The sequence below is a fragment of the Podarcis muralis genome, chromosome 1 (assembly GCF_964188315.1).
Source record: "Podarcis muralis chromosome 1, rPodMur119.hap1.1, whole genome shotgun sequence".
Classification (NCBI taxonomy): Eukaryota; Metazoa; Chordata; class Lepidosauria; order Squamata; family Lacertidae; genus Podarcis; species Podarcis muralis.
Genome location: NC_135655.1, coordinates 84,296,932 through 84,310,728, shown reverse-complemented (window position 1 = coordinate 84,310,728; position 13,797 = coordinate 84,296,932).

The window sequence follows — 13,797 nt, the reverse complement described above, 5'->3', positions numbered from 1 at the left end:
CTTCTTGACCCTCCCCCTGGTCATCCTCTGTGTGACAATTTTCTGTCCAGGGCCGCCACTGGAACATGCTGTCCAGGATGAGAGACAAGGACTCGCATCCTTCCTCAGGGACACAGCCCCAAATCTCAATACAGATTAGTCACCCCTTAACACACTATAACCAGTCCGTCACACCCACAATCAAGGTGGTTAAAAGAGTGCTAAATGATTTTCCCATCCTTTGAACACATGCTTTTCAGTAAAATTGGAGGTTTCAAACTCATGTGAGTGATTGAGAGTATAAAACCAGGGGGTGGAAGTTATTCTGGATTAATTATCATGGAGGAAAAAACCTGCCACTTTATGTGTATTGTGCTAGGATTTGGGGATAATGTGCAGGGAGCTGTCCGGCGCAATTTGTTGCTTTGCTTCTTTGCAAACTCTTTTCACACTGTGATTGTTTGCAGGGAAAAGCATCAAGGTTCAGCGTAGCCTGGGAATGCCCAGCAGAGGCTGCAGGGGCAGTGAGGGGCACAAGTTGAGCCAGGAGGGAAGAAGCATGATGCCAACCCCAGAATCTCCCAGCAGAGGGCACTGCAGTGTGTAGGGGTGTTTCTTCCCCCACCTGGGTGCAATGTACAGAGACAAATGCCCTTGTCTGGCGTCTGGAGGAGATGATGTCCTTGGAGCTGAGTGCTGCCTTGGCTGCTGCACAAAGACAGTGCGTGATGTCCCGTGTGAGGCTGGTGTCTCTGGGACAGGCACCCCTCTGCATGCTAAGTGGGCAGGTTGCGTGAAAGGATGGCAGGACAAGTATAATAGCTGTAGCAGTGGTGATTGGAGGGAGCTCAGCAAGGACCCTTCCATCAGATCCCTACTTCATTCCACACATTGCAGGTTCCCCTTTCACTTCTCTGCCAAAACCTCATCCCGCTGAGGCCTGATAAGTACTTGCACCAGAATTTAGGAGGGGGTGTTGTCAAGCAAATAGAAGGCCACGTGCATAGGCTTGCGGGCTTTGAGGGAAATTTAGAAGTGCAGGAGGTCATCACGACAGCTCCCATAGCTACAGTCCAAAAGTTAAGGCACCTGTGTGGGTCCAGAGAGAGAGAGAGAGAGTTTACAAAAGAGGAAAGAGGAGTTGTACACAGCATCATACACAATTTACTAGGATCAAGGTGACTGCAATTTTATGCACAGTTTCCAGGGTGCAAGCTCCATTGAACATGGTGGTGCTTATTTCTGTCTGCCTAGGTTCAACTTATAAAACACCGAGCTTTAACAAAAGGCATCAGCAAGCAGAAATGCAACCTTCAGCTTTTAACTCGAAATGCAAAACAATACTGCAAGGAAATTTACCATTTAAAACTGATAGCCTGAAATAGGAGCCCCAACAAAGAAAAGAAATATCCCAGCCTCTGCTTGATTATTTTCCTTATGCTCCCTTTATGCTAATGCGTCATAAAATTGAAAGCCTTGTTACCGCCTCATTCATTTGCCAGAGCAAGGAAACACCGTTGGTTATCCTGACACGCCAGACACAACTGATCATGCTCTCAAAATGCCCCATACTGCCCAGCTTTCCCCTTCCACTACACCACTTGGGGATATAAGTTGTGCAGGCCTATACTGCCTCCTGGATGACAATCTTTGACCCCAACTAGCCACGGAAATTATATACTATTAGCAGGCATTCCTGGGGGCAGTAATCGTGATCCCCACTCCTCTGCGATATAAGTGATTCTGCCCTCCTTTCAGATCTTGCATGCCAGTTCTCTGTCTCTGTAATCAGACAGCAGGCTTCAATTCCCCCACCCGACTCCAGCTTCAAATGCACCTTCCTGTTTCTCTCTTTCCTTCCCCTTCTTTAGTTTCTCTTCAAGGGATGAACCCAGCCAACCCCCTCTGTTCAAGCCCCTTCTCAGTGATGGGCTCATCGGCTGCCTCTTGGCCTCAGTTCCCCAATTTGTAAAGCGAGGCTATTAATAGCCCACCTCCTAGGGATGCCATCAGTATGAACGAGATGAATGATCTCAAAGATCACAAAGCACACACCGCACAGTGACAAAAAACGATAGCCCAAGCTATAAATAACATATCACCGGGTGGAGACTTCTGGAGCGAGCCCGAGGCAACAATCTGGAGACTGGTGCTCCAGTTGGGGTTGTCTGAACTTGAGGAGGGCTCTGATGTCTCACCCATTGCCAAGAGGAGTCCTGGCTCTCTTATGAGATGTGGTCAGAGTGGGGCTGAAGGCCCACAGGCAAGGGAACGGACTGTAGCAATATGACACAGGCTGGGGGCAGAGGTATCTCTGCTCAGGATAAAAGCTCTTGTCGGTCGGGGGGTCTTCAGAATGTGAGAACTTGCTCGAAAGTGGGATTTCAGAAGATGGGACTTGAAAACCACCATATCCCTTTCCTCATCTCCCTCCTTTCCATCAGCTCACTTCGGCTCCAGGAGTACTCTAATAATATCCTCCTTAATATTGGGAGAGAGAGGAATTCATTATGACTCTGTCCCCCCTGGCAAAATATCTTTCCTGGGCTGGCGCTCCTTGTTGCTGCCTCTCAGAGCTATTTCACATGCTACACAATCCCTACAGATGTAGAACATCCTTTTCATAGGCGCTGCTGAGGAATGACGTAAGAGAACATCGGGTTACGGTGACCAGGCACCGTGACATGCTGCTTTCTCACCACTTTGCAGCTGGTAGGAGCACCCTGGCACACATGTTACAGTTAAGTAGGTGATGCGATAATGTTGGCCTTGAGCCAGGAGGCATGATTTCAAAACTGGCCATGACCTTGGGCAAATCAGTCTCGCCTACCTTACAGGGCTGTCGTGAACATAAAACTGAGAATGATTCTAGGTTTGCAACCCAGAGTTCTGCAGAGGGTGCAAATGCCATACACAGACCTGAAGCAGATTTGCTAAGCACAACACACTGTAACATGTCGTAGGTGCCATTTCTCTAGACTAAATACCACCACCAAAATTTCCTCTCTCATAACACTGGAACTTGTGGACATCCAGTGCAGCTGAACGTTGGAAGATTTGGGCCAGACAAAAGAAAGTACTTCACACAGTGCATTGTTAAACTATGGAACTCTCCCCCACAGGAGGCAATGACAGCCATCAGCTTGCATGGCTTTAAAAGAGGATCAGACAAATTTGTAGAGAAAGCGATTGATGGCTACCAGCCATAATGGCTATGCTCTGCCTCCACAGTTGCTAGGAAGCACAGGAGTGGAGAGTGCTCTTGTGCTCAGATCCTGCCATGTAGACATCTGGGTGGTCACTATGAAAACAGGATGCTGGATTAGATGGGCCTTTGGCCTGATCCAGCAGGCTCTCCTTTTGTTCTTTACAGGCAGTGAAACAGAAGTCTGCAAGTGCCATGCATCAGGATTGCATGTTATTTCCTACACAGAATCTATGGGAGTACATAGGCAGAGAAAACCTCAGTCCAGGAGGACAGGGAGATGAAACCCTTCTTCCAGCCCACAGGATTCAAGTAGCAACAGGAATCATACCCAGCAGCCTGCTCACCTGTGCCATACTAGGGTTTCCCCCAACAGCAGGAAAAGGCTCCCAAACCTCCAGCCTTCTGCCTCAAATCACAACAAACGGTCTGTGTCCTGAGTCCTAGGAACTGCCATCAAATCCCCAAGAGATGTGAGAGCTGAACATGGTCAGGAGTTCACCTGTTGCAGCTCCAGAAAAGCCCAGGCCCTGGCACATGGCCTCCCTGCCTGCAGGCCCAGGGTGTTTCTCACACACACCAAACTCTGCAAGGTTGAATTTGAGTAGGAGTTTGGAGCGACTTTAATTACTGCCCGATCGATAGGCTCTGCTCAGCAAAGCAGAATCCAATAGGCAGCCCCAGAGGGTTGCCGAGGCTGCCGCTAACTGGAGTTGAAGGCTCTGGGGAGCCAAGGGGGGCCGTCCCTCCCCACGGCACAGGCCCTGCACTGGCCGCTCATGCCAAGCGACAGGCACTCGCAAGGGCTCCCAGGAGGAGGGACGGAATCGCCCCTCAGCCCCATTTACTGCGCCCACAGACAAATGTGCTCATGGTCAGGACTAAAATGTAACAGCACGGCCCACTGTTCTGAGTGATTCCCCAATGTTTCCAATACTTCTTCCTTCATCTGCTGCAGTGGCGAGAAGGCAGTGTGGTACAGTGGTTAGTGTTAGACATGGGCTGGGGAGAGCCAGGTCCAAACCCCACACTCAGCCATGAACCTCAAATGGGTGAGAATGGGTCAGTCACCATCTCTCAGCCTACCCTATCTCACTGGTTTGCTGTAGTGGGGGTAATGGAAAGTGAAGGCAGAAAATAAATTGCCAGAAGCCTTGGCCTTCCATTCCATTACTGACAAAGGTCTGAGTGTCCTGGGCTTGCCCATCAGAAGATCGGCGGTTTGAATCCCCGCAACAGGGTGAGCGCCGGTTGCTCGGTCCCACCTCCTGCCAACCTAGCACGCCAAAAATGCAAGTAGATAAGTAGGTACTGCTCCAGCAGGAAGGTAAATGGTGTTTTCATGTGCTGCTCTGGTTTCGCCAGAAGCGGCTTAGTCATACTGACCACATGACCCGGAAAAACTCTGAGGGCGGCTCCCTCGGCCTGTAAAGCGAGATGGTTATTATTGTAGCCTAAATTCATCAGTGATAGTAGGAACCCTATCGATAGTGGACCCATGTCCAAAGCAGAGTCCAGAGTGCCTCCCACCAATGGGTATAAGTGCAGGCCGGTAACAATAGCAAATCAAACTTCCGCCTACTGGGGTGGGGAGGAGAGAGCGCTCCTTGTTTGTTCCGATTCCCCTCCACAATCTGGGCCAGGAAAAATGGCAACTGCGAGGAGAGGAGGGGCCGCGACCTGTTAAACAAGGAGGCAGCAGGCACGAGGTAAGTAGTTGAAGTGGGAGCCGTTGTTAAACTGCACTTGTTTTACCATCACTACAGACCGGATCGAGTCCGGATCAAGATACGGCGCGCGCGCCTCCAGGCACTCGTGCACCTCTTTGGCTGACCCGCCCTTGCGCGTGTACATATGCGTGCCCGCCCTGCTCGTGTGAACCCGATGCGGCCGGGCAGTGGGCGCGCGTGTGTGCCCGGCTCATTCCGTGCGGGCATGTTGCTTGCGCGCGTGTGTTTACATAGCACCGAGTGTAGCGAATGCTGCGTTTCCCAGCTGCTTTCTTTTATCAATACGCCGCACCAGCGAGCTCCGTCTAAGGCTGCCTGGGCTGGGGAATGTTAATGAGGCACCAGCCACTGCGTTTATCTCCCCAGGAATAATTGGGGCGCTCGCGCTCTCTCACAAATAGAGTTCCCAAGCCCAATTCAGCACTGCCGCCACCGCAGGCCGATAAAAGTGCAATTCCCGGCTGGCGCGCAGCACAGAATGCAAATGAGTTTAACCCTTTGGGGCCGGGCAGGGAGCAACCGGAATCCCTGCCCTGAGAGCTCCCTTGACACACCGACGGGGTGGGTGCGTGGGGAGTCCTGAGGGGTCGGGGGCGTTGCAGAAGCCCCATTGCTCTGGAGTTACCAGGCCTCTCCGTGGAGAAGAAACTCGCGTGGGCTTTCCTCCCTTCGGCTCCCCCACCATCAGCACGACGAGAGATTTGCAGATGTCTCTCGGTGCTGATGAAACAACGGGCCCTGCGGTGGAAGATCACCCAAAACTGGTTTACGGAAGGAGATGCTCGCCATGGCGCCCCCTGATCGATGGTCCTGCGTTGACCCCATTTGCTGGCAGAGGCCCGTTGCCATGACAGCAGGCCGGGGGCATCCGTCTCTGCCTGGACGAGCTGTGCTCACCAGGTGATTTAGCGCGCGTTGCAGCCGCCAATTTAGGTGCCAGGTCAAGGAGCCCAATTAATGAGGGACCGGAAGTGACAAGCATCACCCCCCCCCAAAAAAAACCCCTTGACAAAGGCTGGGGGCGGGGTAGGTTGGTGTGAAAGGAGAATCCATCCAGGGAATTGACACGTGTTACTGGAGGTGCGCTGAGGCCATGACCTCGAGGAGACCTGGGAAGGGGAGCGAGCTAGGAAGGAAGCCGAGCGACTGGAGGTGCAGGCGCAAAGAGCGAAGGCTCGGGGTAGGAAGGAGGAGAGGCGCTTAGCAGAGACTGGAAAGGCGGCGCCCGCAGAGAGCCCGGTCCCGGGAGGTTCCCGGAGCGCTTAATCAGTGGATCAGCGCGGGCTCTCCAAAAAGTTCTCGCCGCCCAGCTGCGCGCCAGCCCGCCTCTCGCCGCGCCAATGCGCCCGCGTGGCCCGTGCTCGCCGCTCGGCCGAAGTCGTTAAGTGAAGAGCTCTCGTTTAATGCTCGCCCGCCTGGTGCCTGCCTTCCTCCGCGCCGAGACTAGGCAACGGCCGTTGCCAGGGCTGGGCCGCGCAGCTGGAAGGCAAATGAGGGGGACGGTGATGAAGGAGCAGGATTAAAAGCGGAGGGGACGGACGCGAAGCCTCGCTGGAAGGGAGGGACGGCTCCCCCCTCGGCGCGCGCCTCTTATTCGAGGCCGGCGCTGCTGCTGCTGCGATTGCTGAGGACTTTCAACAGGCAGAGACTGAAATCAGTCGCTCCTGAGGGAGAGGGAGCTAAGGAGCAGGGGCGTTGCTAGGCCCTTAAAAAGACTAAGGGCACAGCGTGAAATTTGCACGTGCCTATTTACAATATGTATACAGTAGATGCAAAAAGCCACCCTGCAAGCAGAGCAAAAAAACCATTGTTCTATTTTAAGGGGTAGGAGAGAGGGAACAGGAGACCCAGAGTCTGGTGCAAGAGCTGGAAGATACATAATATTAAAAGCCCAGTCCTCCCTCAATAATCCTGGGAATTGTAGTCTACCTGTCACAGAGCTACAGTTCCCAGCACCCTTAACAAACTACATTACCAAAGGCTCTTAGGGTGGTTGTAGTAACAAAAGAACAATCCTTACCAGTCAGCTCTTGCTACCTGCAGCCAACAAAAAAACTCTGTCCCCCACAGCATTTGATTATGCCAATTCATTTCCAGCTACTTGGACCATGCAGGATTAAAGGTGGGGAAAGGAGTAGCATACTGTACAGGTTAGTTAAGCCATCCTTGCCTGCAGCTCCTCATAAAGGTCACACCAGGAATTAAGGAAGGGGAAGCTTGAAATATATCCCATTCTGCCCCCCCCCCTTTTATGCAAGGCCCTTTAGCAGCTTAGAAAGCCTAAATATACAATTCCATTAGCACACACAACTGCTAATACCGTACCTGCGGTGATTTAAGACCAGCATCAAATTAAAATGCAACATCCTCCATTTACGTAAATGTAATTAAAGTCTCCTGAGATAAAAATGTTTTTTAAATCTTTTTGCTGAAGATTTGCAGCACTTTGCACAGACAGGCTTTCCCATAGCAGGCGTTCCCATAGCAGGCACCACAATCTAGAAGGCCCTGCTCTGTATTCTCCAAGTTTCCCTTCCAGGCTAGGTGGAATGTAGACCAAGTCCTCACCAGAAATTATTTGTGGGTAAAGGAATTCATAAGAGAGATTCTGTTCCCTTGTGCAAAGCCTTCTGGGCCATTTATAAGGTTTGTGCCTATATGCTGCCACATTCCCTTCCGGGGGCCACATGCCAGCAGAGGACACGGTCAGGGGCAAAAGTAGGCAGAGCAATAAATTGGCAATTTATCATTGTACAGTAGACTATTTTCTTCACACACACTCATACCTCACTCTCAATCCTCTTTCCAGGCAAGCAATAAGCATTAGCAAAGTTCGAAGACATACCCCAGTCAGAGGAACACACCCAAGAAAGGTGCAAAGAATCCAGAGGGCCAGATGGTGAGATACAGAGGGCCACATTTGGTCCCAAGCCTGAGGCACCATCTCCCCCACTGCATGAAAGCATGAGAGGCAGCTACTGAGAGGGAAATTAAATGCCTTTTAAAATGGATATACTTTGTGAACTGAGTCATAAACTATCCAGAGGCAAAGAGAGGAGCTCAGTTATGCACTTTCCTTGCCTGCCAACCAGAAGAGGCACCAGTCCCCATCCCTAATGCCTTGCTGAGATATAAGAGCCCAAAATTAGGTGTGGATTGTGGTATTATTGGTGAAGAGCTGGGCATGGCAGGGCTAGGCGGGTGGGGGAGCAAGAGGGAGAGGCATCCACAAAGCCAGAGCCAGAGGAGCCACTGGTGGCAACAGTGAGGGAGAGGGAAGTGGATTAAGACATCAGTGTGTCTGCTGAAGGATTTTAGCTCCTGCCGTTTCTTCTCATTGCTTAACAGACAGGTTTCTTGGGGTTTTCTGGTCTGCCTTTTTGATGTGGCACCTGAGACTGTGATGAAACCATTTGAAAGGCAAACGTTTCCAAAAGGAAAACCTTTCCAGTGCCACAGCTGGAGCTGCTCATTGTGGTGTGGCCTAGGCCTCCCAAGGAGCGTAGGAGAGCCATTTTGTGCCCTTTTGGGACAGAGTTGTCTATTGAATGTCCCTTCAGCTATACAACAGACCACCTTAGCAAATAAAACATGATTTCAGGGAGCATGGGATGGGGAGAATGATGTAACTTCAGGCATACGAGTGATTTGCTGACAGTTGAGTGTGTTCATAGTGACTTAGGCAGATCCCCAGTCCTTTGGACACATTGGCTGGATAAAGCAGAGAGGGCTGAGGACCAGGACTCCACACCAAGTTTCCTGAAGTCTCCTTGTCTGCAGAGCTCTTTCAGCCAGAACCTGTGGCAGGGAGACCTATGCACCTTCGTAGAAGGGTGGAACGGCAAGTGTTCCCTGCGTGAATACGACACCCATCCCTGAGGTTGGTTCCACATGCTCCTTTGGGGCTCCCCCCCCCCCCCGGCCCCTGTGGCTCTGTCTCTGCATCAGGAACCGCGCTGGGAAATGTCAGCACTTGACCTTTGCAGCTTCTGGATTAGCCTTTCTAAACAGCGGGAATGCGTTTTAGCAGGGAACAATTACCGCTGCTATCGACTGATCCCAGCGGAGTTAATGGAGTGGCAGCCAGAGGCGGGGAGGGGAGGGGAGGAAGAGAATGAGACGTGGGAGCTCCCTGCTTGTTGCCACACGTCACATGCTCCCTCGCTCTTGCATGACTAGAGCCCCTTTCACACGTACCGGCCGTGTCGAGGAAACCGCTTCCCCAGGGCCAAAAACGGAACTGCATCGGAGAGGACAATCACCCCACTTTATCCAGCTGCCTCTTAGGAACATATGATGCTGCCATATTTGGAGTAAGACCATTGGTTCCTCTAGCTCAGTATGGCCTACACTGACTGGCAGCAGCTCTCCAGGGTTTCAAAAGGGGTCTTTCCCTCCCTGCCTGGAAGTGCTGGGGATTGAACCTGGGATGCAAGGCAAATGCTCTGTCACTGAGCTATGGTCCTTCCTTATTCCTTATGCTCAGGGATAGAAGAATATTTTACCTCAGGACCTGCCTCAGACCTCCTAGCGCACTCTGATGGATGTTAGAGCCACAAAGCATTGAAACATTTTCAAATAAACTTAGTGCTGTTTCCCTGTTGGGGTGATCAGTATTAGAAACCGAGATATGAAAACTAGGAGCTAAATGGCACCTTAAACCTAGGTTATGGGCTCAACAACAGAATGTCTAGGCGTACTTTTTTTATAACAAGAAGACAAAGCTGAAAATGAACGAACTCAGCTAAAATATTACATTCATTTTTCACATAGTCCTTCCTCTGCCCACCCCCCAAATATTCTTAAGAGGGTCTCTTCTCCAGTCTTCTGAGAGTAGTTGGAAGTGGGGAGGCAGAAAAGGGTCCTCCTTTCCTTCCACTCCACAAGTTTAAACTGAAATTTTAGGCACAGTACTACGCTCCAAGCTCAGAAACTGCTCGCACTAATGAAATTCCCTGTCACAAAATGCACCTAGAACAACTGGAGTTTCGAATGCTGGGAGTGATCTGTTATTGTGGGCATGTGTGTGTGACTAAAGCAACCAAGTTTTTTGGGGGGACAGTAAATCTGAATATGTCCCTTCCCCACTGTCATTGGCTTGACCTCCTTCGCATGCACTCACTTTGATGTAGAAACTGCTTCCATATAGTCTGATACCCTTCCACCAGGGAATATTGAACCTGGGACACCCATTGCACATTGCACATTATCAGAACACTTACGGCTGCTTCTGGTGGCTGGTCTGCAGTGGTCGAGGGATGCATACAGACAAGTTCTGCTCAAGTGGTTGCTCCCAACATGCCAGTTTCTGCAATGTATGGCCTCCCGAGCCGTGAGCAGAAGCCTGCACACGCTCTCAGACTAGTGTGGGAGGAGCAGCTATGGAGGCAGTGACAGCCGCACAGATAAAAGGAACACCAGGAAAAAGAGAGGTCCTTTCTGCTGACTTTCCCTCTTTCCTACATCAGAGGTAAGCTCACAGAAGCAGCCACACACAAGGGGATTTTGCTGTGGGCAGAATGCAAAACCATTTGATCTAGCAGCTCTGGACAACATGGGTATTCTGTTTGATCCAAGGCACATAGGGGCCTTGCAGGCATACAATCATATTGACTTTGAGTCCTGAAAGACCTGCTCCCTGCCTTGCAGGCCTTTTCCACCTGGCCTGGGAGAAGGGCAGGGCTCTGAATGACTCTTGGGCTAGGGTATTTTTAGGGGTTTTTATAGTGGGATAGTTGCTGTTATTGATATTATTTTGTGATCTCATGATTTATGCTGAAATTTTTCAATCTGGTTGTGTTCTTTTTGATGTTTTGTTTATTGTTTGTCTGTTTTGTTACATTTACGATTACGTGGTTTTTATATGTTGTAAGACGCCTTGAGGATGGTTTTAACTTTGGAAAGGTGGCATACAAATAAAATGATTGATGGGTTGATTGCTTGATACAAAGCTGCCTTAAGATGGAGACAGCACTAATGATGTCATTGGTCCTCTCAGAATGGGTGCGGATGAAGGAATATGGGAATGATTTATCGTTCCTGGATCTGGGCTGCCACTTCATGGCAGAACAAGGGCATCTGAAGCTCCAGAGTTGCGGAGCCAGCTGTCACTCCTGGAGGAAAGAGACATTCCATGCAACAAGCAACTGAGAGCACAGAGGGGACCATGCATGGCAAAATATGGAAGCTGGCCATGCCTATGAGATCACTGCAATAGTTTGTTATGCTCTTCCTGTGTTGAACAGGTTCTCTGGACACCTGGAGAGGAGGAGATCCATGTCTCACCTTTTAAAAGAGGGTTAAGAAAGAATGTATAGCAATGTAGCTTCCCATTCCGGCATAGTAAGGACAAACCCTGTAGGGGTTTCTTCTGCCCTTGCCCTCTGGGACACTGCATCCAGCAGGAAAAGGCGATAAAGTTGTATAAAGGAAAAGGTGCGTGTTGGGCAGGAGGGAATGTCTCATCCATCTTTTCTAGTGTGATTTCTCTTTTGGGCCTGGAGTGTATCAATGTAGATGAAGCAACAGGGCCGATCCCTTTGGGCTTATTGCCTCTAGGAAACATGTTCTCCCTGCTCCACAGGGGCTGGCAGCTGGCCTAGGGAAATGGCTATATATCATGCCAGACAGGGGTGGGGATGTGTACAAGGAACTACAGCAGCAGGTTTGTTAAACAACTTGGCTGCTGGTGCTTGGAGAATGAGAGCTTGAGGTGCCAAGGAGGCTGCTGATGGGGAATAATGGGTTTGGGAAAAGATAACCCTCTTAAAGGATAAGAGTTGAGTTTAGATTGGATGATGAAAACAGTGGTGGCTGGTGTCCATTGAGACTGGCAGGCCAGAAAGCAGGGAGACCAATAGGAGGTGGCGCCCGAGCCAAGGAGAGGCAGAGCCAGCTCATTCTAGTTTTGTTCCCATTCTTCTCCCTGCTGAGTTCTACAGCAGCAACACTTAAGACCACGGGGAGGAAGCGGACAGGGAGCATCACTTCCTAAAATGCTTGTAAGTAAGAAAGCAGGCAGGTAGAGGCTGGCTGAGGGCAGACTGAAGGTGGTGGGACAGTGCCCCATTTGCCCAAACGGATCAGCTTCTACTGATGAAAAGGTGCCAGGGTGTGTGTGGCTGGCAGATCAGAAATGAGTATTGTGACACACGTCCTGAGCATAGACAAGACTGGGTGCCAGCCAGTATCTGGGAATCTCCCAACTCTTTCTTGTAGGGTAGATCTCCATTCTTCTGTATACTGTTTGCAACCTCCTGGGTTGACCTGTGGAACATGTTACAATTGTGCTATGTTCTGCAGATCCTTGGCCTCCCATTGGAAGGAAAGCCCATGGGCACATGACTTCCCCATAGAATCATGGGAACTGTAGTATGTTAAGGGTGCAGGAAATTGTAGCTCTGTGTGGGGTAAATTACAGTTCCCCAAACTCTCTGAAGGAAGTCATGTGCTTTATGGCATGTATGCAGCCTTAGCTAGTTTGTCTCTGTTGTACTGGTGCTGTCCTTGCAGTGTTCTAGTTTATCACCTACATAGACTATTTCAATTCTCCCTCCCTGCTTCATGGCCAGTCAGAAAAGTAGAGTCATGCAAAGTTTCCAGTTCCCCTAATTTATTATATTTTTCTCCTCTACCCAACTTTTGTCCTTAAGTTTCATTTTCTCCTTCGCTACCAAATCAAGCCTTGGGCCCTACCGCCTCTAAAAACCACACAACCATTTTATAACAAAGAACAAAACATAAAATGGTAAAACAGTTCCATTTCTTCACATCTGGACAATCAGAGAGAGAAAGAGAGGTGGTGGTGGGGGAGAGCAGAAACACTGCAAGTTTTTAAAAAAATTAGAAAAACATTTTGACAAGTTTCATGAGAGCAAATAGAAAGAACACAGGAAATTTCATCCAGCTAAACTGAGAGCAGCCTCTTTCCCTGTTTCCTGTCAACACTTAACAGTTTCCAGCCATCTCAAGAGTTCTTCTGATTCCATTTGCACCCTTCTCTTCTTTTTCTACAGGGGCTCCGTCTGTGCTCTCCAAATGCTTTTAAAATAAGGATTGTGCTTTTTTAAAAGACAAAAAAACTCATTTTCAAAAACATTTGTTACCTTATTGTTACCCTGCAAAAACCTTCAGTAAAAGTTAATCTCTAATTGCCTTACCACGCTTCCTGGTATATGGATGGTTGGGTGGGCCAGTTTAGAAGTTGCAGAGGTTAAAGCACTGCCTGTTGGCGGCCGTCCGGGAATTAGAAGATTGGTTTGGTGGCAACGGTGAAGGTGAGGAGGGCTGGGTTTGCTACCCTTTCTTTCTTTCTCACTCTGTATGCTGCAGCAGCACACATCATCACGGTGTATAGGGACTTGGGGGGGGGCAGCTTTAAAGAACGAATACTCAGATCTTTATGCTAGGTTAGATTAGAATAGCAAAGCTGATAACATGGCAGTCTTGGGCAACCTGTGCTGGCTGAGACTGATGGGAGTTGTAGTCCAGAACATCAGGAGGGCACTAGGTTGGTATAGGCTGGGATATGGTGATGTTTTTATGGGAACCATTTTCTGGGGTGCAAAGAATTTTAAAAGTGAGGTGTGCCAGGCTGCCAGCTCACCTGGAAGCTTTTAAGATATCAAGGGCAGGCAGAGGGATGGGAATATATATAATTTTTAAAAAGGTATCAGGGGCAATCTCTTAGGGCGGCATAGGGTCCTAGTGCTAAAATGTTCCATTTGCCTGCCATTCTATTCCACCACTTCAGCTAGAACACCAGTTATGTCTGCAACTGGGAGAAATGTAAGGAAATGAGTATAAGGGACAGAGGTGGACAATCAAAGCACTAAAGAAGGTGGTGGTTTGTGTTGCATTGCCTTCTGAGTGACTGGTTTAATG